This window comes from Lygodium microphyllum, chromosome 16 (genome assembly GCF_053477565.2).
Source record: "Lygodium microphyllum isolate KBCC chromosome 16, Lygodium_microphyllum_v1.1.10, whole genome shotgun sequence".
Taxonomy (NCBI): Eukaryota; Viridiplantae; Streptophyta; class Polypodiopsida; order Schizaeales; family Lygodiaceae; genus Lygodium; species Lygodium microphyllum.
This window is the reverse complement of record NC_141150.1, coordinates 111,444,508-111,450,801: the sequence shown is the minus strand read 5'-3', so window position 1 is coordinate 111,450,801 and position 6,294 is coordinate 111,444,508.

Sequence of the window (6,294 nt, the reverse complement as noted above, 5' to 3'; positions counted from 1 at the left end):
TTCCCAAAACATCCATACATCCATCATAACACTCAACAGAAACAACAGAACAGAAGCACAGAACAACAAAGCAACAAGACTACAAGGCTACAGAAGCACAGAAGCTACAGAACTTTACAGAAGATCAACAAAACCCATAAAAACAAAAAAAAAACCAATTCAATCTCTCATAAACCTTTTCACACATTCTCAATCATCTCTCAAAACATTCATTCAACCATCTCAACTACCAAAACAGAACAAAACAAAAGAAAATCAGGCCTTACAGAACCATACAGAGAAAATTACAGAACTCTTCAGAACAACATATTTCATCAAAAACCAACATAAACCCTTTCAAACATACTCAAACCACTTCCAAACACTTCAAAACATCTTCAAACTCAAACAATCAACCACAAAAAACAACCATTCAGCAACAATAACAACAAAAAATCAGCCCAAAAACCAATCATTTCCACACTCAACACAATGCTATCTAGCCCTAATTTCTTAAATTATTTCTCAAATGCTCAAAATCAAGGAGTGCTTTTCCACTCTTGCACAAGAATGGAATCATTAATGACTTTAACAAATTATTTGTAAAATATCTCAAAAATTTATTATTAATGATAGGAGTTTTCAAATCTCTAAGAAAGCATTCAAAGATAGAAGACATATTGATGATTTCACTATTGGTAGTATTAAGAAGGTCAATAACAAAATACTAGGTGTTTTAGAATTTAAGTTGTTCGAAGGTGAGGCTCACCATGCGGAGTTTAACTAACCCAAGATGCATGAACTTGGGGATCATCAAAGTGTCTACATGTCTCACCATCAATTGTACAGAAGGGAGGAGATGGTCGAAAGGATCACCAAGGGACCCATGCCAACCCATGACAAGGGCCCAATGCATCGATTAATTTCAAAACAGCTGTCTAAGATGGTCAGGGTCTAGCTTGAGTAAGGGGTGCTTGGAATTCAAAAATGCTAAAATGTGTCCCCAACGTCATGCTTTTTCAAAGCCATTAATGGTAAACCTTTGCACGAATAGTTTAGTTTGGGAGCATGCCATTGGTGTAGAGTTGTTAGAATACATGATAGGCCCATTTTGAGGGAGGATAACTTTGTGAGCCCAATCCGAAGGTCTACTACTACTTCTGTGAATGTACTTGATCCAGTCGAATAGCAATTTATCTTTTGTCAAAGGTGCAAATGCACAACTTGTATGGTGGGCAATGGATTATTATATTGAGAAAGTGGGCAGTGGTTGAGATAAAATGGCCACTGTCGAAATAGTGGAAGATATTTTCTAATAGGTCAATTTGTAAAGGTAGGCTCGGATACATAGAGAAACTAGAAGATTCTTGTTGGCTAAGGAATATAGTGGGGTTAGTGACATTGATTAATAGTATATCATTATAAAATCTATAAGAATGAGAGAAATGCTTCAAAATGTCATACCTCATAGTGGATGCAAGTCTTTTACAAAATTGATATTCAAATAGGCTAAGGTAAAGGTTGCACCATAATGGCGAGTGGCTAAATCCCATAGGGATGCCACAATATTGTCTCTTGGTAATACTAGATAGTGTAATAAATGTGTTGTCAACAATCCAAGCATTAAGATCCAAAGCTTCTATGAGTGAAAAGGAAAATTGGCTATTTTTAGTATTGTTAGACCATCTTGCCTTTTTAGAGATAGGGTCAATGGTTAGAAATGTAGTTTTTTTGTGTGAGAAGGCAAGAGTAATTACCTTTTTGCTTATGGCAATAAGTCTGAAGTCCTCATGGTGTGGGATAATCTCATAGCATTTTTTAATGTTAGCTTAGCAACAACTGAAGATAGTTTGAGGGAGGTTGATAGAGACCTCGTGAGTAGAGTCAACAAGCCAAAATGATTGAATGTGAACCCCGGAGGAAAGGAAGGCTTGTTCATTGAGTAGGCTGAAAAGCTCCATTAAAGCCTCTTTGCATGCCTGGAGCAAAGAAGTTAGTTTAGACATATATTCAATGTAAAACAGAATTAGTGGCATTTGTAAGCCATTGAAAATCATTTTTATGAGCTTTGAAAGTGCCCATCAAATAGGCAAGTTTGGAGGGAAATAGTATTTCGTCAAGTTTTCCAAGATGAAGCATCCTACTTAGAAAAGTATTAGGATCAAAGGTAGTAGGACAAATGTCTTCCCCATTGAATCTAAGCTCAGCCAATGACACTGTGACTTCTTGCAAAAAAAGGATGGATTGTTAGTAGCCTTGTCAATGCCAGCAATATAAAAATTGTTGTTAAGCTTGCAAAAGCCATTATAATGATTTTCTATATTATCGAAGTGCACATCTAAGATAGGGATGTTTCCCAGTTTCCTCATGAGATGAAAGCTCTCAAACTTTTGAAGGTAGTGTTCTTCATTCAACCTTAGAATATTGAGAAATTCTTTGAAGCCAAGGCATAAAGCATTTAATGCTTCAGATGGGTTAAAGGGTTTAGAAGGGATATGGTTGAGGCCCTTTGCCAAAATAAATTTCTTAAGTAAGCATTAGGCACTATATCTAAGGATGAGTTCCCCACATGTCCTGTTTCCATAAAATAAAAAGTTTTTGGGTAATGTGAGCAGTTGCAATCATCATGAGAGGTAGTGAAGGTAACATGTGGGTTATAAAAATTTGATTTTAAGTGATGGAAGAAATTTCCATCCGAAGACAATCTCATTTATCAAATGCAGAGGCAAAGGTTTATCAATAAGGAAAAAGAATTCTTCAAAGCACTTCTTAGGGGACAATTTGTCAAGTAGACCATTACAAAAGATTACATGGATGATCATAGAGGAAGACTTTTCTCTCATTAGCTTGTAATGACCGTGATGTTGTTGAATAGGAACCTATATACATTAGTCGAAGAGGAGTTGCTTAACAATAGAGCTGCAATCATCAAGATGGACTCCTTTTCTTTTAAGAGTTTGAGACATGGACTTGCTGGAAACTTGAGATGAAAAGTTGTGGCTCTTATTGCCAAAGTTTTTTGGCCTAAAATGCCCTTGAGGGCATCTATTGCCCCTAGATATTGAATTAGAACCCCTAGCCATAGGTATATTGGCTACACCATGTTGAGTTTTTGGTGGATTTAAGCATCTTTCTATAAGCTTCACTCCATCACCTTTCTTGTTTGGTAAAAGATTGGTGCCATTTTTAGATACCATGAGATTCTTTGTAGCTGTAGTAACCATCTCCCAAAAATATGTAAATACAAGTGATGCTTTTATAGCTTCATATGCCTCCTTTGCAATCCAATTGAAGAATAATAGCATAGATCCCCGCAAGCTTTTGGTTTTGAAGAAGGTATCCACATTATGCATAATAAACCAAAGTGCATGGTCGAACCACAAAATAGTGCTATTCTTGCATTTAGCCCTATGGCTAGAGATCTCACAACGACATTTAATGAAGAGTCTCAAGTAGTGCGCGTGCGTGCGTGTGTGTGTGTGCGTGCGTGCGTGCGTGCGTGTGTGCGCGCGTGCACACATTGCATGCAATTGTGTGTGTGTGTGGATACCATACATACATACATACATACATACATACATACATACATACATACATACATACATACATACATACATACATGTGTGTGTGCGCACGTGCACGCACTTGCGCATACACACACAGAGTCATCCTATGGCTAAGTCTAGTAATAGGAATAACCCTACATTCACCACAACAAGTAGCAACATTTTTGAAGTAAAAGTTTACTTTCCATCATGTCGATGCATGCAACCACATAAAAAACTTATTCGAGTAAGATGTGCTTATGTGTGTCATGGGTCTTACACAATTATTCCCTTTACTTTAGCCAAGTTATCTTCAACACCTAGCTCAAATCTTCATCCATCCTTATTCCCACAAAAAATTGTCAATGTCTTCACACAATTTAGCAATGAGTGTGGTAGGAATCTAATTTTGCTCCTACTAATAATCACTTTTTGACCTATCAAATGGCCTACCAATTATAAGTCCCAATAATCATCACTTCCTCACCTATCAATTATGAATATAAAAAATATACAAGTTGATGTATACAATGTTCATATTGCATATTGAATGCAACCATGAACAAGATAGATTAATTTGATTGGCTTACTTTGTCGTACTTAGTGTCGTAAGATGTGCTTATGTGTGTCATGGGTCTTACACGGTTAGTCCCTTTACTTTAGCTAAGTTTTCTTCCACACTAGTCTAAATCTTAATCCATTCTTATCCTCACCAAAAAATGTCTGTCTTATTGAGCAAGGCATGTGGTTGAAATCTACTTTCACTCCTAATAATCATCACTTTTGGACCTATCAATTATGAATCCCAAGAACCATCTTTTGATGGCCTACCAATTACAAGTCCCAATAATAATCACTTCCTCACCTATCAACTATGAAGATTAAAAAATATACGAGTTGCTACACACAATGTTCATATGCAACCATGAAGATAAAAACCATCCATATGCAGTTTAGGGTCTCAAATAAAGACCTCACAATGTATATAAACTTGATTTTAGCAACTTGGATAGATTCACTTAACTGGCTTATTTTGTCGTACTTAATGTCTATTCACTTATCAAACTTTTCTCCCTCTTTTATTTGGAATAAGAATGTGAAAGTAGGGCATTTCATAAAGTCATCTTTATAAGCACATTTGCAAAAAGTACATATTCACGATTTGTAAGACGCCACACACATGGATGGAGCAATGTTCCTATCTTTATATGCACGCACATGAGAGAGAGAGAGAGAGAGAGAGAGAGAGAGAGAGAGAGAGAGAGAGAGAGAGAGAGAGAGAGAGAGAGAGAGAGAGAGAGCTCTTATTGGTTGGCATAACTTCACTTTGTAGGCACATTTGTTTGTCTTTTCTTTTGTTTTGGAGGTGAGAACTTCTAGAAAAGTAGGCAAATGTCCTCTGACAAATATTTCACAAAATATAAGCCATTTTGCATGTGTTGTAAGCACTCACAATCAAGTTATTTCATTTGTGAAAGAGAAGAAATAGAGCTTTTTGGCATGCTAAAGGTAAGGCCCAATGAGATCCATACAAGTAAACATGATCCTTCCATGAGGCAAACGTTTGAAATCATTGAAAAAAGAGTGGAATGAAATTATGCTTGTGCAATCCTTTAAACATCATTCCTTGTATTGTAATGATTTACCTCAAATTGTAGCTTTCCTCTTTTCCAATTAGGCATTCACAAATATATCAATAAACATGTTCATGACGTGCCATTGTAAGAATAGTACCTAGTTGATGTAATACATTGCCCTTTGGGGCATTTTGGATGTGAGACAAATACATTTACAAACATATTGGGATCCAATGTATGTTTATGAAAAACAATTGTAGTCACATTACCTTGTTGATATAGTACCATACCTCTCTTGTTATTTGGGACATGAAGCAAAATATGTAACTAATTGCTATTGTTCTCCAACAATGATTACTATTCTCCAACAATGATTGCTTGTCCCTTTGTTAGCCATATTTTACAAACTCCCAAAGAAATTCCTATGCCGGCTACATTAGGGATGAAAGGAGCCTACGGCACACCTCAATAAGGATGCATGTGGCCCCCCAAAGTTGTGCTATTTTTCTCTAGTCTTATGTATACTTTAGCAAGCTAATGTCAAGTTGTAGTAACTCACGGAGTGGGAATGACTCGGCCATAATACTAACCTAATCTCACATTTGTCTTTAAGGTTTTTGAACATGCCAAAAAGTTTCAAGATGCATGTGAATTAGGACAATTTAGCCATACAAAAAAAAAGTTGAAAAACATGAAATATCCATGCTTTGTGAGTTTAGCACACTAACAAATTAGCATGCCTTAAGACTAAGAGGCCTTTAATGCACGCACTTCGATACTTGAAAAATTCTCACCATGAAACTGACACTACTAATTGTGCTTGCATGTTTGCACCACATTAATTTAGTTAGTCACATTTCATCGAATAAATGAATGAATGAAGGTTGTTTTCAATGAAAAAACTCTTGAAGAATTAGGCAATTCTTTGTAGTAAGTTGAACTAGGCGCTCTGCGCCTAGGCTCGCCCCGGCGCTTCGCACCGGGGCGGGTGCGATTTTTGAGGGGGGGGCGGGTGTTGGACGCGTGGCACCCGCCCCCGCATTCTCTTTGTTTTTTGTGGGGGAGGTGGGGGGCTGCCACGTGGCACCCGCCCCCCCACCTTTCCTTAATTAATAGTATAGATGTGACAAAGTTAGTAAGACATCATCGAATTTGACAAAGTCGAGAATTGTGATCTTAGTTTCTTAGAATGC